The sequence below is a fragment of the Sceloporus undulatus genome, chromosome 3 (genome assembly GCF_019175285.1).
Source record: "Sceloporus undulatus isolate JIND9_A2432 ecotype Alabama chromosome 3, SceUnd_v1.1, whole genome shotgun sequence".
In the NCBI taxonomy this organism is placed as follows: Eukaryota; Metazoa; Chordata; class Lepidosauria; order Squamata; family Phrynosomatidae; genus Sceloporus; species Sceloporus undulatus.
The window spans coordinates 221,469,448-221,483,754 of record NC_056524.1 but is presented as its reverse complement, the minus strand read 5'-3'; the positions used below and the strand labels follow the sequence as shown (position 1 = coordinate 221,483,754).

Genomic DNA, 14,307 nt, shown 5'->3' with positions numbered 1-14,307 from the left:
TAACTGCCCATCTACCCTCCTCTACTCACACTTATACATGCTTTACACACTCACTGTGCATCTGGAACAGCTGTAAACAATTATATTGAACTGTTCCCAGGTGTTTCATGGGAACTGTCCAACAGAATGCACGTAACTCTTTAGGGCTTTCCAGATTCCAGTGGCAATACCTAAGTAAATAACATAAAATGTAGAAGAACTCCAAATTAGGAGCAGCTGAAATTCAATTTGCAGTTTAGGAGACAAACTTCCCAGATTTTTTTTTTTGGGTGGGGTTTTCGGGCTATGTGGCCAGATTCTGGAAAAGTTTCATGCTGACATTTCACCAGCATCTGTGGCTGGCACAGATGCCAGCCACAGATGCTGGTGAAACGTCAGGAAGAAACTCTTTTAGAACCTGGCCACATAGCCCGAAAAACCCACCAAAACACTATGGATGCCAGCCATGAAAGCCTTTGACTTTACAAACTTCCCAGACTTTTTCTTTCTTTCAAAAAGGTCTGAAAGAAAACATCTTCATTATGATTTAAATGAATATGCAGTTGTGGAATTAAAGATTAACTGAAAAATACTGCAAATGGGCAATACTGAGCTTTCACGCTATCTATAGTTTCTTCTCTACTTCCTTATCTTTAAATGTTCTGTTGTGTATCCCTGACATTGACTTAAGTACAAAATTTTGTCAGTTCAGCTGAAAACAGAAGAGCCGACTTAACTTGTTGCTATCATTGGAGCATTTAAATCTAGTGATTTTAAAGAAATGTAAAATTTATTTCAGTAAGCAAAGGCAGAATGGGTGATTGTGTTTTGTCTAGAAAGTGCCTACAGTATACTATCATAAACCAGAAAATAGTAACAGAGGCCTGTTACAGACTGCCAAAATAAAGCTGCTTCGGGTCTCTTTAGAGGTACGCTGTTTAAATGATGCGTGCATCCTAAGAATCCAGAAGCTGCACCAGAGCTGCACTCCAGTGCTTAGGAATGGAGTGTGGCTTTGGCACGACCTCCGGACTCTTAGCATACTTCCAAAGAGACCCGAAGCAGCTTTATTTTGGCAGTCTGTAACAGGCCAGAGTGTCTTTTTCAGCATGATTAGAGTTTAAAGAAATAATCTAAGGTGAGTTACAGACCTCCCAAAACAGGCGGTCTGCCGCCGCCGCCGGTTGCTGCATCCGGGAACCGCAGCGGCCAAACCGCGCGATTCCTGGGCATAGCCAGAAAGAAGCGCCGAAATGGCTTCTTTCTGGGCCCTGGAAGTGGTGCCGCAAGGCGCTAGTTGCGCACTCGCGGCATCATTTCCACCACATGACGTCAAAATGGCAGACCCCGTGTGGATGGGCACTGCCATTTTGTACGGACTCGGTCCGTACTGGGGTTGAGGGGCGTCAGGAAGTGACGCCCCTTCTCAACCCTAACACGCCCCTTCCTAACCCTAGCACGCCCCTTCGGCGCGTCTGTAACGCGCCTAAGTCTCCATACTCAGACTGCATGAATTGTTTGCAGCAGTGCAAAACTATGTTCATATTTGTACCAGACTACACTCTACTAGACAATTGTTAAACATTCCAAAAAATACATTATATCAAGTGTGTAAAGTTACACTTGTATATGAATTTTCTAAGTAACAAACTTTCTGAGAACGTTGAGCACAATTATCTTATATAGACCATGACTGATTTTTATTGGACTTCTATTTGTGTGAGACAACATATGCCATATATCTAATATTTCTTACAGTAATACTTCCATATTCTAATGAATAAAAATGTTAGCGAATTTACAACTTCATTTTAGGATTTTGATAATGTGAAGGGTTTCATCTGTAGAACAAGAATCCTCAGAACTGCAGGAAAAGAAATATGAACATGCCTTGGTGAAATATAAAGCTTAAATTTGTTTAAAACCAGCAAATGCCAGTGAGTGAGTTGTGTTCAGCAGTGTTTGAAGATCTAAAATCAGTCTAAGAAACATTCTAGTTATTGAGAACAATCAAGGAATTGCTCACCTGAAACTTTCTAGTATATCCATGATACTTCTGGGGGACATAAGTACAGAGTGTGTCACATTAATTCTTCAGTAAAATGAAGCATTTTAATAAAGTGTTCCTTGGTGTAACCTCATCAGACAAATCATTAAGTGGAATTCTGTAAACTGGACAACTGGTATCTCCCACTATAATCTGCCTTCACATTAAACTACATATGATGTGGGCAATCTGTGATGGTTTTGTTATTGTTGTGTGCCTTCCAGTCATTTCTGGCTTATGATAACCCTAAAGTGACCCCATTACAGGGTTTTCTTGGCAAGATTAATTCAGAAGGGGTTTGCCTTTGCTGTTCTCTTAGGCTCAAAGTCACCCAGGAAGTTTCCATGGCTGAGCAGGGATTCAAATCCTGGTCTTCAGAGTTGTTGTCCAACACTTAAATAAACTACTATACCACATTGCCTCCCTTGCTGGTTATATTATGTTGTCTGTTTTCTTTTGTTAAAAGTAACAACTGGCTTGTGAAGTGATTGTCTTTGCAACAAGAAGGTGAGAGGAATGACCCCTCTTCTTGTCTGCATTTCCCAACACAGCCTCTTGAGCATCTACTAATCTCAGAGGCACAGCCAGATACAAGATTGGTATCTTAGGTTTCTGTTTTCTTCTCCACTGTTAATTTTCTCTGTGGTTGTGAATGTGTAACAGTGTGGGGAGGAAGGAACAGAGAAATTTCTATCCAGGAATCACCTTGGCAGAGAATGGTACACCTCCCTCCATGCTAAGGCCTTAACCCAAATACAAATTTCCGTGTCATGTTTTTTTTTTGGGGGGGGGGACTTCATATAAGAAAATGGTCAAAGGCATGCACCATCATGCAATATAGTGATTTTCTGGTGTTTATTTTTTAAACCAAAAATAAAAAAAAAAGTCAGCACTGGGGGATGTCTCTGGGGAGGGGTGGTGACAGCTCTATGCCATTTGTCAGAACTGATTCTGATCTGGTGTTTCCAGCTGTTGGAATTGCATCAGAATCAATTCCTAGGACTCCTAGATCCCTTTCACATGTAATCTCCTTAAACCTGGTGCCTCCCATCCTTATCTATGCATTTCATATTTTCTACCTAAGTGGAGTTTCTTATATTTCTCCCTGTTGAAGTTCATTTTGTTACTTTTAGCCCAGCTTTCTAATCTATTCAGGTCATTTTGAATTTTGAGCCTGTCCTCTGGGGTATTAGCTATTCCTCTTAATTTGGTGTCATCTGCAAATTTGATAAGTGTGCCCTCTATTCCTTTATCCAAGTCATTGATAAAGATGTTAAATAGCACTGGGCCCCAGACACAACCCCTGTGGCATCCCACTAGTCACCTCTCTCCATGACGAAAAGGAGCCATTGTTGAGCACCCTTTGGGTTCGGCCGGTCAACCAATTACAAGAATGTAAAACCATATTAAACTAATTTTTAACAAATTTTGTTAAAATGCTAACAAATCTGTGCCTTTCTAGAAAACATTGTGCTCTTTGATTGAATTGGCTCCAGCCAGTGCAGCTCACGGGCAAGGATATAAAAGCCCTTGCACACTGCACAGTTATAAAGCTAAAATTACATATTGCATGGCATGGCAAAACCTTATAGAATGCTTGTATTTCTACTTTGGGGAGGCACTAGAGTTCTCTGGCTGAGAATTTGACACTTTGGCGGGTTACAGACGGGCAAAAAGGGATGTACTCATGACGTCATGAAGGTAGAGCCTTCAGACGGGCTTTACCTGAATGCCGTCATGAACACGCCCCCCGCACGCCCCAAGCGGGAAGAAGCGGCATTAAAAAGGTGCTGCTTTTTTCCGCTTCTTTTCTGTTTGATGCGTACCTGCGCAGCTCCGTCTGTAAGCCCCTGCACCGATACGTCAGAATTGCTACGCCGCAAATATAAGTTGCCGGTTTAAAAGCTCCGTGTCAGCTGCGTCGCATAATGGGTCGGGCTCCGGGACATGCGTGGTTTGCAGTCAAGCTTTAATTGCAACGTCCGCTGCCATGGAGCTGTGGAAGCTGAGGCACAGCTGTGGCGCATTTTAAGCCTTGTAACCCTAACCCTAGAGCCAGTGGTGCGCATGCGTTGCTAGAACCGCGGGAAGTTGTAATTTTTGCCGGCGGATGTTTTGGTTGTAGAAAGTGAAAAGGGAAAGTTTGGGATTTAAAGTGACCCCCTACACACATTCCTGCGCCATTCTCACCTGGGAACGGGCACAGTTCGGCTGCTCCTGGCACAGCTGTGTGGCGGCTCCCCTTTGCCACCAGGCAGGATGGCACAGCCATCCACCAGCACCCCGAAAAAAGGCAAGTGGACGTCTTGGTCTCATACTGAGACGGCTGACCTCATAGCTATATGGTCCCAGCCAAACATTTTGCAGAAACTGGAGCAGTCTTACCTGAATGCTGACACATATCGAGAAGGGGAAGAAGCCATGAGAGCTGCTGCACCGGTACACCAGAATTGCTACGCCGCTACTTTAAGTTGCCCATTTAAAAGCTCCGTCGCATAGTGAGTTGGGGTCTTGGAACATGCGCAGTTTGCAGTCAGGCTTTAATTGCAACGTCCGCTGCCATGCAGCTGTGGAAGCTGAGGCACAGCTGCGGCGCATTTTAAGCCTCGTAACCCTAACCCTAACCCTAGAGCAACATGTACGCATGCGCTGCTTGGAAAGTTTTGACTTTAAAGTGCACCCCTACACACATTCCTCTGCCATTTTCACCTAACAATAAAAAACGCTAAAACTGTAAATATTGACATATGTACAAAGGAGGTGAGGGGAGATGGCAGGGGGACAGCGGTGGCAGCGGAGACAGCTGTGGCTGCGCATTGCAGATTCAGCAGGAGCACGGGGACCAAAGGAGAGGAGGCATCTATGATGCTGCTGACACTGGCAAAGTGCAAGCGGACAAGGATGCCAACACCAGCTGATCACCAGCTGGCAGGAGACCACCTTTGTTTTAAAGGGGCTTGGGCACTTTAAATGTGCCCATAGCCTTTCTGCCGCCGCTGCTTAGCACTGCAGCTGCGAAGCTGCGCACCTCTCATGCGGCAAAAGAAAAAAAAAAAAGAGACCCCGGAGTTTGAATGTGCCCAAGACCTTTTGATGCCCTCTAAACTTGCCCCCAAAGGCAAAGGGCAACTAGAGAGGGCCTGGGATCAAGGGATAGGGAGCACTGACAAGGCACTAGGTCCCATGATGTCCCATAAAGACATCATTTTGCCTCCCAGGGTATGTGTTCCCTCCCAGCCCTATCTACTCTATTCTACCCTTCCTGTTCCCTCCTCCCACCATGCCTGGCTCACTGGTCCCCAAACCAGCAATCTCCAAACTCTGTCCTTCCAGGCATTTGGACTTCATCTCCCAGAATCCCCAGCCACCTTGCCCTGTGGTCTGGGATTCTGGGACATGAAGTCCAAACGCCTGGGAGGACAGAGTTTGGAGATTGCTACCTCACACCACTCCTGCCTAGCTTTAGACTGCACAGTTGCGCCTCATTCACACTCACAGCCACACTGCTGCAGTTGCGCATAATTAACCACACAATTTTTTTTAAAAAATAAAGTTTTTTATTTACAACAATAACAACAATAAAAATATTTTACTATATACAATATATACAAAGGGAAGGGGGAGGGTGAAGGGGGGATGGCAGAGGGGGCAGGGGAGGGAAGCTGCTTCAGGGAGGGGGAGGAGGCGGTGGGGCGGGCAGCCGGCGGAGGAGTTCCTGGAGGGTCTCTTCCATGGAGGAGACTCTCTCCGCCAGCTTGTCCACTTTCTCCTCCAGCGCAGTGAACCTCCTCTCCGTCCGGTTCTCTGTGGGGGGAAAAGAAAGAGATGGTTAGAATCAGCCTGTGGAGCCCATCACCCACTCCCACAGGCAGGGTTTCTGGGTGCCCCCACTCCCTTCCCTGGGTTCACCTCTACACTTACCTTGCTGCCGGGCTTGGAGGACACGATCCAGGGCACTGGCATCGAGGGCCAAGTGCCCTGGCTGTCCTGGCAGGCGGCGGCTCGGCCCAGGCTCCTCTTCCTCGGCGGCAGCAACAGCAGCGAGGACTTCAAGCCCTGCAAAAGAGGAAGGAAAGGCCCAAGTTACCATGCTGGCATGGCAGACGAGGGCACAAGTGTCGTGGGGGCTGCAGGCAGCCAACCCCCACCCCTCACTCTGGGGACCTACCTGCCACCAGAGGAGCCTGCTCTGGCTGCGGAGGGGCCACAGCAGCTGGTCCTGGCTGTGGCCCACCCTCAGGGACATCGTCGTCCCCCGAGGATGGTGGTGAGGGCGACCTGGCAGGGTGCCCTCCCTCCCTCCGCCTCCGCCTCGGCCGCACGCCTGCAGAAGGGAAGAGGAGGGATGGCATTGGCACCATGCAGGAAGGAGAGGAGGGCAAGGGAAGGGTCAAGGAGGGGAGGACAGGGCATGGCAAGAGCTCTGGCTTACCTGGAGGACGGCGATCTCCCAGTCTGGGCCGATCTCCCCTGATCCACAGGTCCTTCAGCCGCGAGAAGAATGGTGGCTGCCTGTCAACGGGGGGCGCCTCTCCGAAATCCTCCAGGGTTTCAAAGAACGCTGCCTTCAGAGTTTTAAACTTCACTCTGCATTGGTGCAGCGTTCTTTGAAACCCTTGGTTTCGGAGGGCACGAGATGCCTCGAGAAAATGCCCCCGGTTGGGCTTGTTGGTGCTAGCCATCACCCTCCTCGCGGCTGCCTGTGGCATCAGGGAGTCCAGGAGGATCCCGACCTCTTCGTCCGTCCAGTAGGCGATTCGGACCGGGACCCTCCTGCGTGGCTCTGCCATGTTGATCGCCGTCCTGGGGTCTTGCACAGTTGCGCACGGGTATATATGGGCACCTGCGGCTCTGGGCCGTTAGGCCAAGGTGGTCCTAGGCCAATGAAAGCTTTCAGAGGAGCAGTTTGAATCTTTTCCCCAATAGATGTCCTCTGGGTGCCCCATTGATACATTCAAATGGGCCATTAGGAAAGCTTGAATTTGAGGGGGATTGATACATTGTCAAAGGGGCAATTGGCAGTTGGAGCTGATGTATCTTTTTGCCCCAGGAAAACAGGCGCCAGGAGACCTTTTGTGTGTGTGTGTGTTTGTGTGTGTCCCCCTCAGGCATGTGGCAAAACATGCCCACAGCACAGATCAGGAATGATAGGCAGACTCAAACTGTGGATAATGGGATACATTTATTCATGTGCTTATGCTATTACAGAACAATGCACTCTGACATCACAGATGATGGCACAGGAGCCATCCTTCAGATTCTCCTTGTCAGAAAAAAAAATCTGCCAGGGCATTCCTCACAGTCTCCCCTGCTTTCTTCTTCTCTTTCTCTTCAAGGGGGTCATGAGCCACTTCCGAATGGGGTAGGCACTGTCAGCCAGTATCAGGGGCCCGATCTGCTGGCCTGTGATGTTGATGCTGGGGTTCCCTGGCACATAGATGCCAGCCTCCATGGCCTCGTAGAGGAGAGAAAGTTTAAAGGGGCTTGGGCGCTTTAAATGCGCACATAGGCTTTCTGCTGCTGCTTAGCTGTGCAGCTGCGCATCCGCCAGCCGGCAAAAGAAAAAAAAAGCCGCGGTTTGGGCCACCCGTGTGGAAGCTGCCTCTCTTTTTGCAGTGTCCTCCGAGGCGGCGGTATGGAAGCTACGGGTCCGAAACGGACCCAGGTGAGGCGTCTTCACTGCCCCCTGTGTGGAAGCTCCAACACCTGAAGCACGCCCCCGGGGCGGGCCGTCTGGAGGCTCCGCATTCAGCTGAATACACCTCCAAGAAGTCCTCCCCTGCCCGTCTGTAACCCGCCATTGCTTCCTAAACTGCAAATACAAAGATTCCATGGGATGGAACCATGGCAGCTAATGTGAAATCATAGTGCTATAATTATGTAGTATGAAAGGACCTCATATATTGGAATCTGGCAACATCTGGAGGATCTTACAGTGTCTATTCTAGGTTTCATGGCCAAAGATTACCTGAGGAACCTCCCCCCTACACACACACACTCCTACACACACTCCTTGAAGTGGGGGAGGCTGCTATACAAAATGTATCAAATTTCATCCTTGAGAGATTAATACTTCTTAGAGCTCTTAGAAATGTGTTTGGAATAGAGTCATTCCAAAGATGCCTCTCTGGCTTAAGTCTGCATGTATTTTTAAACGTGAGCAGCAGAGACTAATGTCATATGAGTGGCCCTGGAATCCTATGAGGTGTGGACCAAATTTATCTAGATGGACAGACTGGCCCATATCCATGGAAAAACCCTCTTAGAGCAGAAACACTGGTCCTTGATTTCACTGAGGTGTGTTTAAATATCTGCCTGTGCACATATTTATTTCCTAATGGAGGATGTGGCTGATTGGTGTATTTACTAATCTCACACCTGGCTTATATGTAAGGGTTTTCCATAAGGGCCAAAAGGCCTGTGTTTCCACAGCCTTGTGTCATCTAGTTTAGATGACACAGGCCAAAACGCTGGGGCCAGGATCAGGACCAATCCTGGTAGAGCAAACTTGGATCCAGTAGATCCAGCCTAATCCTGGAAACTCCGTGGCAACCCCCAGCTGTTTACACAGACATGGTGATGAGGGGCTTCTGAGTATGAGCAATAGTGCCACAAAGTAAGGAGAGTGTGCCAGTAGTGGGTCCCAGGTTAGAGCACTGACGACTGTGTAAACACCCACCCATCACTGCAGTGACTCAAGGACTGACCCATCCTATCCCCAGTGCTATTCTGTCCCATCTGCTTGGCCTCTGGATTTAATTTTTCTGGCTCCCAGTATTAGGCCACCCCAGATCAACAATTCCAGCTATAGGCCTGTGAACAGTGGTGCTGATATACAGTTCATTAAAGATTCTGGCCTAACATACAAGGCCTGTTCCCTGTTGCGGTACTGTTTCTGCAATACAGGTGAAGACTTGAGATCAAAGTACACAAATCCCTGTGGTTGCCATTCACTGTCCTTTTGTTCAGGAAGTTAGTTTTCAGTGTCATGACATTTGGATAGATTTTTTTTTTTTAACTATCTGAACTCTCTCCCAGAGACTCTTCAGGATGATCTTGCCACCTCTGTTGTCAACAAATCTTTTTGCAAACAGGTTTGCCACTCGTCCTGTTTGTATGTACAGTACGTCTCCTCCCTGCTGTCACTCTGTTCTTTTGTGGCATTTCTGCACTTTTCATGCCCATTAGCTAAAGCCTCCTTCCCTAAGCCATTGCTCTACTTCGCCATATGTCTCCATATTCTGATGTGTTCCCACTGCTAACTGTTTTCTGAAAGCAGCACTTTTCCTCACTGTCTGGTACCATTTTTAAGGAATTATTTCCTGTAAAGCAAAAGCAAAACACATATCCCAGTGACATTGTAAAGGCAGCTCAATCAGAGCAAATTTAAGACAGCTGGTATATAATGAAGCAAAATGAGCCAGGTAGGAATAGGACAGTATATAACTTCTGGCTTTTACTCAGAATATTAGAAATTATTAACAGGAGCAGATAGACAAACCCTCCCTTTCCTTGAGACAAAGTAAAATTCTGCAGACATGTTATGCTGCATAGATTGCATGAGGACTCTGCCCTCCAAATTTCCCTTTCATTTTGTTAGCTCATTTTTTAAAAACAAAAAGCAAGTTTTAAAATTATGGAATACCCTGGAAATATTTGTGTGCAGCATGGGAGTATTGATATTCAAATCATAGTAGACATCCCAAGGATCATGTTGAGAGGAGCTCATTAAACCTCCCAGAATTTACTCTGGCTGCAGAGGTACTGACAACATTTGACAGTGGTAGCTGATTTTGCTACCAGCACTACAGTTCAGTAGCAGGTCCAGCAAGTCCCTCTTGGGCAGGAAGGCTACAGACCACTATCTTAAACCATAGAGTCCAGCTATTATCCAGCTATTATGTCTCCTTTCCTTCCAGAACTGAAGGGAATGAAAGAAGAAGCCTCTCATATAAGTGGTGTTGCTGTTGATTTTTGGTGGCATAGTTTTCTAACCATCATTAGTTGTTGGCTCATAGGAATAGGAAAATGACTACAATGGCTTAATAGGGTTCATTTTGCCCACTCCTAATTTAATATCACTGGATTTGTTTATGTACAGTATTTTACCTTACCAAATACATTCAGTGCCTTACCAAATACATTCAGTGCACACACACAGGGGATTATGCACATTGAGGTAGTATCTGTCAATAATATCTATATGGATATCTGTCTGTCTATCTATCTATCTATCTATCTATCTATCTATCTATCTATCTATCTATCTATCTATCTATCCATCCATCCACACACACACACACACACACACACACACACACACTGCCTATAATCATCTTTAGATCAGGCTTTATTTCACCAGAGATTGAAATAGTACCTGAACTGGAGTGTCTCTAGCCAAAAGTTTTGAGTACAGTGAGGGCAAAGTCTGAAAAGGTAAAAAAAGTTACCAAGTACCTAGTGATTTCTCATAAAACGTGTCAAAAACATTTGATGTTCTAGGAACAGTTGGACTGCAGCTTCCAGCATTCCTCACCATTGGCTAGGGATGTTGGGGTATATAGTCCAACAACATCTGGAAGGCTGTATGACCCACAACTCTGTCTTAAAGCAAGACTGGTAGGAAATCCAGGGAGGATATAGAAGCTGAGACATGTAAGTACTTTATGTAAGTAATAGGTGAACAGGATGATCACTTTTCTTCACATTGTTGAGCTGATTTGAATGGGAAGTTCTAGCAGGGAAATGGTGGTCAAAAAAACCTGGACAGTACAGAATGACCCTGAAGGCTATGTTAATTTAATAATCCAAGAATCTTTGGCAAACAAAGGTTGACAAGACTGCTCAAAACAAGGAAAGAAATGTGCTAGCCTTTCCTCCTTCATTATTACTTTTATTGTGTGAAAATCAATAAATACCACGAGGAGAAGCTTCTGTAAATATGGAGGTTCTCCACATGGGGGAGGACACTGGGAAATCAGTGCTCTTGCTCAGAAAGAGGGGATTTCTGTTTACAAGAGCTTCCTTTAGGATACACTCCTTATTTTCCATGCAAAATTGAGCGGTAGGTCTAATATGCTCTTCTTCTCACATACTGGATCAACACGGTAACACCTGCATAGGATTTAATATGCAGTCTTTTGTACCTCATCCTTCTTACTGTATCTGTGTTGTTCCCAACAGCATATAAAGCTCAATTGACAGCCCTGTGATTGATTGTGTGCATTTTAGTCTGACTTTAAAATTTCATATTTTTCCAAAGAATTTTTCCAAAATTCCAAAGAAACCAAACCACCATTATTGATAGTTTGCTTCCAAATTCCAGCCAATTCTTTCAATGCACACTTGACTGCAGAATCACTTGTCAACAGCACATACACCTTCAAGCTAGCCAATAGTTGTCCCTTTTGAAGCCAAGCCATCTACACTGGTAGAGAGGGTAATATTCCAAGTTAGAAGGTCATTGTGCCTCCAACTTGATCTGCCTATGTTATATGTTTGTTTTGCTTTTCTAATCTGTAAGTTGGCCTTGGTTATGGTCTTGTAAAATCCTTTGTAATCCTGGTAGAGCATCAGCTGCACTTGTAAAAGGATTTATGGAACAGTAAAAGTATATGTGATGAAACTATAAAAAGATTTATGAACTGGGCAAATCACATATGACTTCATTGCAGGTTTCATTACTGGCAGCAGAAGGACAGAATTTGGGCCCATTGTATGCCAAAGTTTTTGTCCCAACAACAACTTTCCCTTTGGTAAATTTAGGTTGTGTTCCTGGGGTAATGGGAATGTGACATAGGGATCAGAGGAAAGAAAGCATCCCACCTTCCAAGGTCTTTGATGAAGTTAAAATGATGCTGCAACTGCAGAAGGGAATGCACCAATGTTGCTCCAAACACAGTGCCCCCCCCCCCCCCGAGACACTGTAGAGGTTCCTATGGTGCCCCCTCCAGCTGAGACAGGGGATAAAAGAGAACATTTGGATGTTCAGAAGATAAGCATCTACTGGATCAAAAGGCCTCTCATTCACAACCAATTCCCCAGTATGGACATTAATTTAGATGTGCTTTTTTATGTTGTGGGGGAGTTTAAAAGGGTGTAGGAAAAGCACTACTCTTGGAAGTTTCTTGGGGCCCTATCTTACGATACTGTTATGGTAGTATGATTCTTCTGTGACTCTCATGGCAACATCCTCTGGAACCCAGGATTTTCAGTTTGGGAAGGGATATTTAGAATTCTCAAACAGAGAACTCTAGTGATCCACCAAAGTATAAATTCCAGGACTCCATAGGATGTTGCCATGAGAAATAATGTAGGATATTATGCTATGATTGTGCAGTGTAAAAGGCCTTGTAGTGTTTGGATGGAGAGAAACTGGGAGGAGGGGGGGCAAGGTTTGCAAAAATTGTAATAGGGGTCATATGTGACCTATTGGCCACAGGATTCCCAGCCTTGAAGGAAGAGAAAACAAATTTTCAGAGTTGCCTAGCAATCAGTGAATGAGCCAGAAATGCAAGACTGTTCTTCTAAGATCTAACCCAGTCCTGTCTCCAGTGACCACTTTGCCTTCTGACTTGTCTTGCACATGCCTACTTAGAATCTGAAGGTGTAATGCATGCTTTGCCTGGCCCAGAGCTTGGGAAAGATACTTTTCCAAGTTCTTGTATGGACCATGATATTCTTCCTGGCTGGACAGTCCCTAACACATTTTGGACAATGAGTTTTACTGAGTCTCATAGTTACATCAATACGCTTCAGGGCAATGGAGCCAGAATAATATGACAAGATCCTTTGAGAACAACACATAAAGCCATAAAGGGTTATATTAAGATTTTGGGAGGTGCTGAAGCACTAATTTCCCTTCCTAACACCTGATGAAAAATAAGAAAAATGCCTCTCGTTTTTATAACAGGTGGTGCTGCATATTTTTTGTGTCCTGGTTTTCTGACTTTAAAGATTAAAAGCTCAAGTGCACAATGCTGGACAAGATTTTGTTAGATTCATGTTTTCCACTATTTAATGTGCACCAGATGGGAGGAAGTGCCTCCATCAATAAGATTTGTGTTTCTGAGTGTGAAATTTCTCTTAAAATTTAATGAGTGAAATAATAAGGTTTCTACCAAAGTTTATTCCTGCAGGCAACCTCCCAAACTCCCTCTGGTGCCCCACAAATTCCTAGCTATGTCTGGTAGAGATTTGGCAGTCCACTATAAGAGATTTTGTCAGGCTTTTAGGAGGCTAAAGCAAACTTAGAGAATATTTATTGTGGAAGCTGTATTTGATCATTAGGATGTTCACTTGTTTGTAATTGCTGCATTCTGTCATTTTAGAAGCAGCCACAAAACTATCAAAGGTATATAGAGTAAATAAAAATGACTTAAATTATGCATGAACAGAAGCATCATAAACCTTCCACCATCTTTACCATAAAAACAGAAAACTAGTTTGGGTTCAAAACTTGACTCTTTTGGTTTGATTGTACATTGGCCAAATGAAGGAGGACATTTAAAGAGGCACTTAACTCCAAGTTGCAGAGCTGGTCAGTCTGAATCAGCTGGAAAACTCCTAGAATGTCAAAGAGCTGAAAAACACCTTTCTCTTCTCTCTTAAAGCTTTCATTGGTCTGTATACGCCTCCTCTTTTGGAAGGGCACCACAATGATCTTCTGTTACTCTGACTGAATCTTTTTTCCCCTTTGCTTTTGTTCTGTTTCTTTATTTTTAAGTCAGCTTTTCCCAGAGTGATTTCCTTCTGTCTTTACTCTTCCCCCCCCCTCCTCCTCCTTATTCATTTCCCCCCTTCCTGCTTGCTGCTGTTCCTCTTTCTCTGTTATTGTTGCTCTGCATTTACTGCTTTACCACAACCACCTGGCATAACCCTTGCAATCAACCTGGTGTAGAAAAGGTGTCACATTGATAAATATTGATCTCTACCTGCAGTTTTTTCCTTGACTTTGCCTGCAAATAGATTTGGTACGACTTCAATAAATAACAAGTGTGCACCCACTGTCTGGATGTAACCTATGGCCTGCTCCCAATCTGCCAGTTATAACTAATATGTTCTACATTTCAAGGAGAATGCAGGGGAAAAAAGATAATTTAGGGGAAGTGACGAACAATATAGCAGGAGAAATAGAAAATGGAATGTGAGCGTTAAGAAGAAAAAGGTAATTGTGAAGATAGGAAAGGAAGAAGGATTTGAGGAGACATGTTGTTAATCCCTCTTCCCAGAGATGAATATGATTTTTCTCTCTTTCCCTCTTTTTGTCCTGATCTTCTCTA

The 14,307-nt window shown here is 44.9% G+C and overlaps 1 protein-coding gene across 2 annotated transcripts in view; it reads left to right on the top strand.

Moving 5' to 3' along the window:
* Positions 1–14,307, top strand: part of EPHB1 (EPH receptor B1) — a 585,803-nt gene that overhangs the window by 545,065 nt on the left and 26,431 nt on the right. The gene's annotated exons all lie outside the window — the stretch shown is intronic.